A 14,917-nucleotide genomic window follows, 5' to 3' on the forward strand; every position below is an offset into this window, starting at 1 on the left:
AACGCCCAAAATTACCCATAACTCCTAAAATACTGTCTGGCATTTTTACAACTATAGACTTAAATGAAAGTTTGGATATAACTTTTTGGGCAGCTTGCTTAATAGCATTTTTTTCCTTTTTCAGGAAATCAAACCTTTTTACACCATCTTTACAGGAATTTAATCCTGATCGGCATTTAAATAGGGCATCGGTTAAGTTTTCGAAGGAGGGGGCCACTTTAACACTCAGGAAAACAAAAACCATACAAAATAGGGAAAGAGCTCTAGAAGTACCTTTACCTATAATTCCAGGTTCCCCCTTCTGTCCCTGTCAAGCTTTGAAACTATCATTTGATATATGCCCTTCCTCTCATAATTTGGTGTCAGCTTTTATGTTTTCCTCCAAGTCCAAGCTAATTCCCCTTACATATAATGGGTTTTTAGCCAGATTAAAACAGTCTTTAAAATCTCTAGGATATGATAGTTCTAAGTACTCTGGGCACAGTTTTCGTAGAGGCGGGGCAACATTTGCATTAGAATGTGGCGTTCCTTCTGAAATTATTCAGACACAGGAGGATTGGAAGAGTGATGCATACAAAAATTATTTAGATCCTTCTTTCACTCACCGACAGACTGTCATGAATGTCTTTGCAAAAGCACTTCCAAAAAATGGTATAAAATGGTTTTCTAATCATAAAATTTTCAATATCATTGTAATCTTAGTTTTATTTTTCTGAGTACAAATATTTATACACTATTCCCCTACCTCTAAATACAGGTTTGGATTTCTATTTTGGAGAACCACAGTTTTTATTACACATCATTTATCTTTTGTATTCATGCATTACTTAAATTTTGTATTTGCCTTAATTCATTTAGCATTATGTTTAATTATTGTATAATTGAAATAATTACATGCATACTTAATAAACTGTTGTTAGTTTTCCCAAACCTGTCTTTGTTTAAATATATAACCAACACTGCCTTATGTTCTATTCGGCCGCTGAATCCTTCGGGTGTATCCAAACTTGATTTGGGACGTTATATAAGTCATACCATATCAAGCGTTGGCAGGGAGGCTGAAAAGAGGCAGTTTTTATCACCATTGGCAAAGGGAGGAAGGGTGGGTCCCTATTTTCATAACATAAGATTAATATGTGGGTCCTTTACTGAGGAATGATCTTAACTCTCGGGTTAAACGATGTTAAGATCTCCTGTTATAACATAGGACATGGGTCCATAAATTTATTCGGAATTACTGTAATTACATGAAATAGGTGTAATTTCACTGATATTAACATAACATCTTTACACTAATTAAACACAAATTTCCAGGTAGATTTCTTGTAAATATAACAAATAAGAGGGAGCTCAGTTTTATCAAAATATCCAGGAATTTGTTCTTTAACAGAATGGTCGTTAAAAATACCGGCAATATTAACAAAATCAAAACCTTTATTGAAATACTTTATTCTAATAAAATGTTTTTATGATCTTCAGGGCGATCAATTTTTGGAAACAGTTTAAACATATATGTCATTATAGTTTGAACGATTTCATACTTAGGACTGCTTTATTTAACTATTAATCGGTAATGAACAGAGCTTTGTTAACAGAATGAGATAATGTATTCCGTTGTTTTTTTATATAGACATTAGGTCCGAAATATTGGTATGATTGGTCCGCAATTTTCTTTGATTGCGATTTTTTCTACGACCATGAGAACGTTTTTTTCGAACCGTTTTAGAAACTATATCCAAAATGGTAACAATAACACTTTATAAATGTTGTGCTTCTGATGCGCTTTTCTCGATTCAAATTGACCAGAAACAGTCAAACTCAAATATTTACAATTAGTTTAATATAACTACTAATTTCACAAGAACCCCACGATATAAGAATTCGAATATTCGTATATAATTAGCAATTCTGTACAACTTGACGAAATTAATAACCAAACTGTACATTATTCTGTTAAAGAATAGTATCAAAGGAATTTTGTTTTAAATCAATATGAATATGTAAAGGGGGAAATTCTATGGAAAGCTTTCAATCAACGAAAGTTATGCAGTTTCTGTTCTTAAGTAGGGTTGTTGTCTCTTTGACACATTTCACAATTTCCATTCGCAATGTGATGATCATGTGATGTATAAATCACAATGACCCATGCGATTTCCCTGAATTTTTTTATCCTGTGGAAGTATTATAGTTTCTTACATTTTCATTTGGAAACATGCTAACTATAATCAACTATAGCTATCATATTGATGAACTACTTGCAAAAATGAAATAAAAAAGACTGGTTTGCGTCGGTGGAAGACTGCGGCGTGAACCGCTAGATTTCTCATGTGACGAAAATGTTTCTCAACGAAGTATCCACATGACTAGGCCAGCCATAACATTTAACCTTCTATATATATATATATATATATAATTACCTTATTGATATTGATTGTGAAATAAAGTAAATATAACTTATTTGTTCATTTAAAACGTGAGGTTCATCACACAATCCTTTCAAATTGATATTCTTACAGAATACAAGTATGATATAACTGTAACGCAAGTCTGAATTATTGTTATAAGATTATTTTCGCAAGCTTATTCTTATGATCTATTATCGACTTCCTCGTTGTGCAATATTGTGTTCATGATTAAATAATGCTATATAAGTGTGTACGCCAGACGCGCGTTTTTCTCACAAAAGACTCACAGGTGACGCTCGAATATTTAAAAACAAAAGAATTAAGCAAAGCACGATATTGCAGATCATTGAAAACCAAAATTTCCATCATGTTACTTAGCATGATTAGTTGAGCGTATGAAGTTTTATTGAACAAATGAATATCCACATATTGTTATAGCCTATTGACAGTAATACGTCAATCTATGACAAACAAACCCTACACCGAATTGTGATGAATTTACAAACAAACAAAAAAGATTTAAAAAATGAGCTATTGTATATCAAATAAAAATACGAAAACATCTAGGGAAAATCACATACCAAACAAAAATATCTATATACAAATCGTTGCTTAATCAACAAAGTTCAATAATTTTAGTCATGCACTCTTGGGACGTAATATGTATATTAAGTTAACACTTACATACATGTACACTTACATGTATATATTGATGAAAGGTTATGAGATATATCTACAAATTCTCAAAATCTAATGTCACTATGCCCACATTGCACCTACTGATAGCTGCAGAAATCTTACAAGTTTTATTTGAGAATAGAAAATCTGCATAAGTAAATTATTTAAATATGAACAAAACATTAACAGTATATTTATCTCATCAGATAAATTATTTACTGTAAAAGTAAAATCTACGGAAACGTCGCATGTCAAAGTTCACAAAGAGTCATCTTTTAAAAATGAGAGAAAATAATATGTTATAAGCATCCATTTCTTAAAAAAAGAATAGTTAGTATGTCAAATTTGTCTAAATATTTGAAGAAATAGAACAAAACATCCGATATCCTATTTTTAAGGAAATGAATTTAAGCATGGATGCAATTTGGGTACTCCCCATTACAGAATCATGGAGGATTGACGAATATATTCGATTAGAAGAACCTTTTTTATGCTTTGATATCTTTTGTTTTAGTTAGAATATGATTACTCCATTTCAATCACTAGCACAAAATGTAAAAAGAGGTAAAATGGGGTTTTTTTCTGTGTATATAAAAAAAAACCGTCAAGAACTTTAAATATAATTCTTATTTAATTTTATCCAGTCGACATGAGTGTGTTTTATAAAATTATAGATCAATATTGTAACGTTTAAAGTTATTAGACAAAAACATTCAGTGTATCTGTACAGGATACGCGACGGATATAAATAAAGGCTATTGGTACTTTACGGAACGGAACGGAATGTAAGGTATTGTAGGGGTGATGCAAAATTTCGAAAACACCATTAAAACAATTAGCTTTAAATTTCTCTGTTTACGGTTTTCAATAAACAAATTACAAAAATACGCAACGCCATGGAAAATTCAAAACAGAAAGTCCGTAATCAAAAGGCAAATTCAAAAACTCAAAAACATCAAACGAAGTGTTAACAACTGTCATATTTCCTGAGTTGTACAGGAAATTTCTGATGTAGTAAATGGTGGATACACCTGGTTTTATAGCTAGGTAAATTTTGTATGACAGTCGCATACAATTCCCTCAAATAGACAATAATATATAACGTCAGGAAATGTCGTGTAGATCTTCATTGATGTCCTGATAAATTGATACAATAAATTTGATGCATTGGCAGGTCAGAGAACAACGCCTTACTCCTTTTATTCATTGTGATATCTAAGACATATTGATTGTGATTTTAACTTTTTAAATCAGTTATTTCGTTCCGTTCCGCTCCACAAAGTACAAAGGAATTGGTATTTAACGGAATGGAACGGAAATTACAAAATTTCCTTAAAATTACAGCACCAAGAGAATCATTCAAACTCAAGTCGAAAATGCTGATAATGTCACAAGAAAATGAAAAAACATTAAAAACAGAAACACTAGTATACAAATAAAGGCAACAGTAGTATACCGCTGTTCAAACTCATAAATCCATGGACAAAAAACAAAATCGCGGTAACAAACTAAAACTGAGGGAAACGCATGAATTTAAGAGGAGAACAACGACACAACACTACAATGTAACTAACACACACAGAAACTGACCAAGCATCAGACAAAATCCCACGAGAATAACAAATATAACATCAAAACCAAATACATGAATTTTGGATAGACAAATACCGTGACACGTCTTATCGCAATGTCAATTTACACTCAAAAATAAGAGAAAACAAACGACGCAACGTTAAAGTGTAACACACACAGAAACGAACTATAATATAACAATGGCCATATTCCTGACTTGGTACAAGACATTTTTAAAGGAAAAAATGGTGGGTTGAACCTGGTTTTGTGGCATGCACTTTAATGGCAATGTTAAATATAACATGGAAATGACAACATAATATTACAGGACTACAATACAAATAAATAGGAAAACGTATTAGACAAAGAAACACATGATTAATGAATAACAAAAAGCATCAGGTTTAAAAAACACAACATCCACAACCATAGAAGGAGCAATACAAACCACAAAAAAAAAACCGTGATCTCAGGTGCACTAAAACGGTAAGCAGACACTGCTCCATATGTGAATTTTAAAATCTTTATGTCTATGACTGTCTTGGTAGAGTTGCTTCTTTGGTCATTTAAACTTGATCTAAAGGGTTTTGAGCTTTGAGGATATTGAAATACAATCACATTCTAAGACTTTATACAGACCCGTGTCCTTCTTACACATTCTAGTCATTTTTAAGAAACACTACCATGTTTATTCTAGCTCATATTATATTCAACTTACATCTATACACCTGGAAAAAAAGTATTGCAACACTTCCATTGAAAACAGTGTACAATCACATGATTGTATAATGGTTATAATGTGGGTTCTGCTGAATACTTTTGATCTGTTAATGGTTTAAAATTTAATTTGTTTTATTAACTTACATTTCAGGCAAAATTGAGACCAGAGAAACGCATCATTAGAGCTGTACTGAAAAAGTTATTCAAGCTTTGTCTTGAATGTCTTCTATACCGACATTTTATAAAAGTCATTTTTACAGCTAACTAAACATTTGTTACAGAAAATGTGTGTTAAACTAGTCATTTCAAACAGTTTTGTATGAGTTAATGCATAACAAAATCTGTGTTTATTGCAGAGCTAATGTTTTGGAAAAATGAGGCCTGCAAAATTTGCATTTTTTGTGAAAAGCGCGAAAAACTATTTCCGTGCAGCTGTTATGTCCTATCCATGTAGAATTAATATTTGATAAAAACTAAGTTAATACCATGCATTTAATTTTAAAACATAAACGGATTAAAAGTATTTGATAAATCCAAATTATACACATTCTACAATCCTGTCACTTTACATTGTTTTTAATGGAAGTGTTGCAATACTTTTTTCCTGGTGTATATAATTAGTTTACTAATAGTTTCTTATAATTGTTCAAATCAGAAAGTAAAATACTCGTTTCTGATGGTCGGAAAATAAATGGATTTAAAACAATAATGGTACTTATTCTTTCCATTATTCTGATGCATTAACATTCATAACAAAATGAAAATAAGAAGAACCATAGTATATGACACACGCTTACGCTATTTCTATTATCATTCAAATATCTATTATGAGACAAATTTAAAGAGAGGCAAAATATATCAAAGTGATATTCAAACGAGATTCAACCTAATAAACTGTCTAGGAAAAATCCAAAAAGTCTTAAAAAGGATGACAAAAAGACTGGACTGGACTGTGTCGATGGAAACTGCGGAATTCACCGCTTAAATTTCCGAGGTCTGTTAAAGCTGTTAACTTTATGAGTCTCTGAAAATGTTAAAGTTTCGAAGTATCCACATGAGATCCACATGACTAAGCCAGCCACTTACCTATTTGATATTTTGAAGTATATATATATAAAGGCAACAGTAGTATACCGCTGTTCAAACTCATAAATCCATGGACAAAAAAACAAAATCGGGGTAACAAACTAAAACTGAGGGAAACGCATTAAATTTAAGAGGAGAACAACGACACAACACTACAATGTATACCTTTATATATATAGCTAAATATTTTACTTCCTGTTTGGTTAGAGGCTTCATAGATGAAACACTATATAGTTCACAGTTTTAGTTGATGGTAGAATCATTTAGACTAAGTTACAGTATTAAAGCATCTTTCAATTTTCTAACTCCAATACTTGTAGTTGAAGTATAAAAAAAACATCAGTTATTTAGTAGCGGTTCATTCGTATATGTACATGCGTGGTTTCTAATACATTTAGAAAACACAGGATGACTGATCAAGATTTTCTCACGAGGTTTCTCATAAATAAAAAAAAAACGTCATAACATTTAAGCATATCAATATAATTGTAGATTTTATCTTTAAACATATTTCACCTGTGACTTATATATTTCTTCTTCGTGTATTATCTTCTTAGAAATTCGCACAGATTAAAAACAGTTTTGAACCCAACCTCGAAAAAACCCAGACAATCTTAATGAAGCTTTCTAGGTTGAATCCCTTCCCTCCTGTTATATTTTAATGCCTGTACAAGTTTTTTTTTTTATATATTTGTTATACTTAATACCGAATACAGTTAATAAAACCATGAATGTCAAACAATTTGTTTTCAAATTATAGAAAAAAAGTCCCTTCAAGTAAAACGCAATACATCAATTATATAGAGTTGTTATAGTTCTAAGTAAACATAAACCATAAAAAAAGACAAAATATGCATGGTTTTAAAAATGCAAAGCAGCTACAAAATTTATAACGATAAAACATATACAATTGTAACCTGAATATTCCAATCGTTACATATATATAAAGTCCTTTCATTACTGTTTATGTTTTTCTTTGCATCTTTAATTCAAAACGGCAAATCCCTTATCAAATAGCAAAAGATAAAACATATTCCTGACTTGATACATGCAATTTTCTTTGTAGTAAATGGTAAGTTATACCTGGCTTTATGTCTAGCTAAACCTCTCAGTTGTATGACGGTTGAATAAATTCCATTATATTGACAACAAAACAAGATTAAAACAAATGGACATAGTACATGATGTAATTGGTAAACATGTCAAAATGAGGCATAGCAGTCATTATTGTGTTATAATCATAAAAAATGAAATGGCGTATAGGCAAAGCGCATACGCAAAAAAATGAATGACAAGAATACAAGAAATGACCATAGCACAATAACACAACTGAATACCGGGATATAGAAATACCGAGCCATGTCAAAGGGATATTACCAACAATTGACTAAAATGTAAACGTCATAACTTATAAAAAGAAATGAAATAACTCTTTAACATTTCAGTAAGATGTTACACAACGTCAGTACCTATAATCTATACTTAGACGTTGTTCAGCATAAGTAAACACATGTTTTATTGGTCGATTGAAAACAAAACTTTACGACAAAAGAGATGATTTCAGCTTTTTAATTGTGAACTTTCCATTTCTAAGTAGCAACATTCCAGCAGCACCTGCATACGGAGTATATATCTCCCAATTGATACGATATTCCCGTGCTTGCATTTCCTATCATTATTTTCTTGATAGAGGGTTGTTGCTCACAAGGAAGCTATTAAATCAAGAGTTCCAAATGGTGAAGTTGAAATCATATCTTCGTAAATTTTACGGACGCCATCACGAGTTGGTTGACCGTTATGGAATAACCGTTTCACAAATGATTTCGGATATGTTCCTTACGTCGTAACTACAATCCGCTTCTCTTTCATAAATGTGACCTACCGAATTAGACTATTTACCGGATTTGTTATCGCATAAGCAACACGACGGATGCCACATGTAGAGCAGGATCTGCTTACCCTTCCGGAGCACCTGAGATCACCCCTAGTTTTTGGTGGGGTTCGTGTTGTTTATTCTTTGGTTTTCTATGTTGTGTCGTGTGTACCATTGTTTGTCTGTTTGTCCTTTTCATTTTTAGCCATGATGTTGTCAGTTTATTTTCGATTTATGATTTTGACTGTCCCTCTGGTATCTTTCGTCCCCCTTTTTATCAGTTTTCACGGTTTCATCTTTTTTTTTATATGTTTGACCCAGTACTAAAATTGAAAATAACACTTTATAAATTTTGTGCTTCTGATGCGATTCGAATTGACCAGAAACATTCAAACTCAAATATTTATAATTAGTTTAATAAAGCTACTAATTTCACAAGAATTCGAATATTCGTTTATCATTAACAGTTCTGAACAACTTGACGAAACAAATAACCAAACTGTACATTATTCAGTAAAAGAATAGCATCAACGGAATTTTGTTTTAAATTAATATGAATATGTCAATGGGGAAATTCTTTGAAAAGCTTTCAATTAACGAAAGTTGTGCATTTTCTGTTCTTTAGTAGGGTTGTTGTCTCTTTGACACATTTCACAATTTCCATTCTCAATGTGATGTAGAATGAAATTTAAAACAGTGTGGCTTTGGCCATTGATTGACACATTATATTCATCCATTGACTGGGACAATTTACGTGAACGTTTTTCTGTAACGACCACTGTTCGCGACGTACCTACTATAGACATTTAAACTGTTGTGTCACCAAAGGTTTCTTAACGCCTTTAATTAAAATAATTCAAAAAAATAATCAGGAATAACCTTCATGTTTTGATTTATATAATTGATATAAATCAAAACATCGTGTAATTTCTGATTAGTTTTTCGAATTACTTTATTAAGGTGTTGAAAACCTTTGGTGACCCCATAGTTTAAGTGTCTTTAAAAAGTACATAGTGAGCAGTGGTCGTTACATACAAACGTTCACCTAAATTGTCCCAGTCAATGAATGAATTTAATGTGTCAATCAATGGCCACAGCCACACTGTTTTGAATTTCATTCTATTATAATTCACAATGACTGATACGATTTCCCTGAGAAAAAAAATTATCCTGTGAAAGTATTAGTTTTTTTACATTTTCATTTGAAAATAAGCTAAATATAATCAACTATAGCTATGATATTGATTAACACTTGCAAAAATGAAATAAAAAAAGACTGGTTTGCATCGGTGGAAGACTGCGGCTTGAACCGCTAGATTTCTCATGTGACGAAAGGGTTTTACAACGAAGTATCCACGTGACTAGGCCAATCATAGCATTGAAATCACTATATATATATATATATATATATATATATATATATAGTTCCTTATTGATATTGATTACGAAATACAGTAAATATAACTTATTTGTTCATTTAAAACGTGAGATTCATCACACAATATTCTTATAGAATACAAGTATAATATAACTGTAACGCAAGTCTGAATTGTTGTAATAAGATTATTTTCGCAAGCTTATTATTATGATCTATTATCAATTTCCTCGTTGTGCAATATTGATCAATATTGTGTTCATAATTAGATAATGCTATAAATAAACTCATCATTTTAAAGAATAAAATTGTCATGTCTTGTCTTGTCTTGCTATATGGGATTTCCCCCGATTAACACAAATGTCTACTTTCGTTTAAAGACGATCTCAAACGAAAGTAATATTTGGGCAGCAAATCCGGTAAGTCAATTATAAAGCAATATAAAACACTGTGATGCCCATGCATAAATAAGTTGAGTAAATAAGCAATTATGGCTGTATATATTTATATGTATATTGCATGCGTCAATAAACATTGAATTGTATCGCTACATATACAATACATAACATTTATAACATTTATATATACATTTTGAAAAGACTTCCGTATTTAATCTTATTATAATATATGTATATATACAGCAACAAAATTAGTCGCATCTAATTTGATCCAGCATCTTTCATTGTGCCTGCCTGTCTGTATATATCTGGTGCTAATATATGTATCAAATTCAGGCAATTTAATGCAGAAAGGGAAATGACCATCATAACATATCATGGAAAGAGAAAGTAGAAATAAGGAAAATGTACACTGTTGTCACTGTATGCGAATGTTTTTGTTTTGTGTCATAGTCCTGTTGTATTGAAACACAAACTGACACACTCACATACTAATGTGATCTACTGTGTTTTCGTCGGTCTACGACATATGTTCGTCTAGACTGATTGTATTAAATTTAAGAAATTTAAATTAGTTGTTTGCACTGTATGACAAATATCTCTTTGAGTTAAATAATCGACAATTAAATTCATTGGCCAAACGAAGCTAGTACACGACTAAATGAATTATTATTCTTTGAATGAACGATATTTATTATGACAATTGTTGTGTATGGATATGTGCACAGATATTTACATTTGGTCTTTATATATGTTACAGTAGTTCTTTCTGTTGGAAAACAGGGAATATAATATGATACAAATGCATGCAATAATTACTAGTACTTGACTCGCTAAAATATAAATAATAAAATATGTAGTTGCACGTGAAGACTGATTTGTCAAAAAGAATTCAACGCCTTCTTATTTTTAAAAGGACAAAATATCTGGAAACCAAAAAGATGCCTATACAAGACTACATTTACCGTGTGTTGAGAGATGACGAAAATACAGCAGAAGGCCTTAAAGCCAGAAATCCCGAAGCAAACATAACTCCAATCTCACACATTGCAGGCAAGAAGGATTCTCAATATATTTCGACTACTGCAACTCTTGGAGCTGCGAAGACGTTTTTAGGTCTAGCAAAAGACCGAAACAAGAAGAAGAAGATTATTCAGAAGACATACAGAATTGTGAAGATAAATGTTAAAAAGCTGACGAATGTCAAAATTATTGATCTTTCAGATCCTGCAGTGTTGGATAAGTATATTCCAAAAGACCCAGAGAAGCCAAAATATAACAGTATGCTTCGTAACTGGGCGAAAAAATACGAAGAAGTGCTTGTCGCAGGCACCATACCCGCCAACTGTATCGAGACAATACAAGATGAAGTGGCATCAGATAACTATGATCCATCAGACTATTCGGAATCCGAGGATTTGGTTTCTTCCTTGTCGGATGACATGTCGGCACTTAGCGTAAAAAAATAAACTTTCAGTACGTTTAACTTCCAATTATGATCTTCCTGCTATGGGAGAAACACATGTTTCGATTGCCTTGAACTTATTCAATAAATTTAGTTAAAAGGACACGGTCAAATATAATATATGATTTTGACTTGAAAGTGAGATAACGGATGTTTTGATTTTAAATCAGCTATAGTTTTGTAGTGCTATTAAAAGTATCGTGATATATGAAAATTTCAAATGTCAATTGTTCTATGTTTTTATTTTTAAAATGCTTTTATATATTGTTTTTTTATTACTGTTAAATTTTAAATTATATCTCATGTTTCAATTTTTCGTAGACAGTAGAATGATTTAGATACAGATGCACGAGAAAAATGACAGCAAGGAGAAGTTAAAAGTTTAGTTTTATATTCTCTTCTGAAGTTAATCCTGACATTCCAGCTGGACATCACATGCAGACCTTCTCTCTGAATAATTAAAATGAACCAAGAAAATTTTGAAGAAATGTGTGTTTACGTTACATATACAGCTTCGGTTTCCATCGTGTAAAATCACTGTACCATGCAAGATGTACCTCTAGCAAAAGAATGGATTCAGAAGCTAAATGCATATACATGTAGTATTCGTTGATTTAAAAGCTTGATACAAATAAAACAAGTTAACTGAAATATTTCATTTTAGATTCGACAATAAATAGAAAACATTAATAATGCCATCATATATACATTTTGTACATGATTTATATCCGTACTTGCTATCATATATAACTATACTATCTATAATACTAAAATTACGAGGTCCAATTTGTCAGCCGTCATCGGGTAAAAACGACAAATCAAAGAATTCAACTCTATATATAACTAATATAGGACAATGGTGTAGATTAAAAATTACACCACTCCAGACCCTTTTGTTTTCCACATAATTAATATTGTCAATAATTAACAAGTTCCGGGTCGAATCCGATACCGATACCAATAGTATATTCACCTGTTAGCTATTACCTTATCTGTACGTTCCGCATTTGACAGGCGCACCACCAAACGGTGTATTTAGGATTTTGCTATATACACGGGTCATAATCAAAGGGCTGACACTACTAAATTCAATCATTGTCAAATTGTTCCCTATTGTAGTTTTATTCGGCAATCAGCAAGACTTTCTAAGATAACTAATATAGGACAATGCTGTTGATTAAAAAATACTCCATTCCTGGATAGCCAGGACCTTTTGTTTTCCAAATAATTAATATTACCAATAATTGATAGTTCCAGGTCGACGGGTTCAAACAGAAAGATTTGAAAGCAGAGAAAACTTTGTATCTTATAATCGACATGAATTTATCAGATGACAATACTAATTACTAAAATAAGGCTTAGGCATAGTTATATACTTTAATTCAGTCATGGACCCGCGATATCACGGGTGTGTACTTGTCTTGTCTATAAATATCGGTGTTGCTATTGTGAACTATAATTTCAACGTGTGTTTTATGAAAACTGATATCACTCATTATTATAAGCGAGAGTTCTTTGTATCTAAAAAAATCAAGCATAAGCCAACAACGGTTGGACAGGTTAGAAATATCAGGATACAGGTTAAATAGTTTAACAATCATATCCGTTGTGGTTTTTTCTTTTGTATGGGTTTCGCCTATCCCCCAAGTAAAGAAAATCACGGCCATGCAGGTCCGTGATACAAGCGGCCAGGTCCGCATATTTAAACACATGTACACTGTACAATCTACTGTAACAGTTACAGTACCAAAAAAACAAAAAGCGGCAAGGTACGCATAAAGAAATTTTTACTCAAAATTCATTCATTCATTTTAGCATCAAGTTTCAATACAAGACATGGAAAGATATGCAATATCCTATCCTTCAAGTTCAGAAAATCACGGACAGTGGCCAGGTCCGAATATTAAAAACACGGAAACTGTACAATCTACAGTTACAATATCAAAAAACAAAAAGCGGCAACTGAAGGTCCGCATAAAGAATTTTTTATTCAAAATTCATTCATTCACTTTAGCATCAAGTTTCAATACAAGCACATTTGAAATAAACCTATATTCGTTTAAAACCGAATTCTCAGCAGATTCCATGTTGAAAAAAATAGAAGGGTTTCATACTCAACAAAGTCTTGCACAAAACCAACAAACTTGCCGGTGTCAACAGACTCCAGCATCGGCCATCAAACTGTCGATTGCAAGTTAGAGATAACCAATGTACCGTTAGCTCTACTTAATTGAATTTTAAAATTATTTAATTAAAATGAACCGGACAGCTTTCCAAGTCAAAATCACTGCCTTTAAACACGCCAAGTTGACCTTTTGAGCTTTTCTACGTTTTTCCACATCTGATGCGCAATTTGATCCGAAAATGCACAATCTAACCAGTGCCCACATATGAACTTGCACCAGACAGTATAAGCTAACCTCTTAGCTTAAAGGGAAGTCTCTGTATTGGTGCTAACACGCAATTAGGTAAAGATTTTAGTGAAGAATGCCAAAATTCTAACTCTTTAATAGACACAAGATCTAACTTAACTCTACGAGTCTAGAGTCCCAAGAGGATCGATCATTTACTAAATGATGTAAGTGTCTTGTCAAAATTCTACATATATATTACCAAATGTGGGTGATAATGCAATGATTTTACCAATATCCGCTGCAACTTTTCTTGCAGTCGTATTACATGGATTCATAAGAGCTAAAGCAATAATATTCAAAATATTCAAACATTTTCTGTTCGGGTACCCCTATTTAAATCCCATTCAAATCCAAGCCAGTCTTAACTTTTGTATAGCTTCCACACATTTTTTACATTTTTTACATAATTTGGCAAAAACACAGCTGACAATAAATCAGACAATACTTCTTTTGACACTTTTAAACATAATTTTTCAGTATTTCCAAATAAATCCAAGTCCATAATCTAGATATACAATTAATTTGAATCCTTTACTATGCCAATATTTTACTAGAGGGAGTACCATTTTAGTGAAACTGTAACAAGCTGAGCTCAGCACTAAAGATACAGCTGAAGTGTTAATATTTAACTTTAGTGTCACTTTTCTATGAAAACCCAAGAAACGTTTTTGATTCAACATGCATATCTATATGTAGGTACCCCGATGATGTCTTGAATCAAATTTAAATGCAAAATTTGTATTTACTGCATACATTTTGGCCTCTTTTACAACCTCGTATTTAAATTTAAATAACATTTCGTATTGATGTACGTGTCTGCGGTCAAGAATCAACCATTCCTTGCCAGTCGAGTTGACCGACACCGATAAAGGATTAACAACAAAAGGGGGAGTGCTAACTTTCTTAGCGACTCCCGTACATACCAAAAAAT

General features: G+C 31.9%; 1 long non-coding RNA gene across 1 annotated transcript; it reads left to right on the plus strand.

Moving 5' to 3' along the window:
- Nucleotides 1-10,024: 10,024 nt before the first annotated feature.
- LOC139512528 (uncharacterized) lies at nucleotides 10,025-12,060 on the plus strand. Its single transcript, XR_011662295.1, has 2 exons — nucleotides 10,025-10,128; nucleotides 11,024-12,060. It is a non-coding gene; the product is annotated as an uncharacterized lncRNA (long non-coding RNA).
- The last annotated feature ends 2,857 nt before the right edge of the window (nucleotides 12,061-14,917 follow it).

This window comes from Mytilus edulis, chromosome 2 (genome assembly GCF_963676685.1).
Source record: "Mytilus edulis chromosome 2, xbMytEdul2.2, whole genome shotgun sequence".
Lineage (NCBI taxonomy): Eukaryota > Metazoa > Mollusca > Bivalvia > Mytilida > Mytilidae > Mytilus > Mytilus edulis.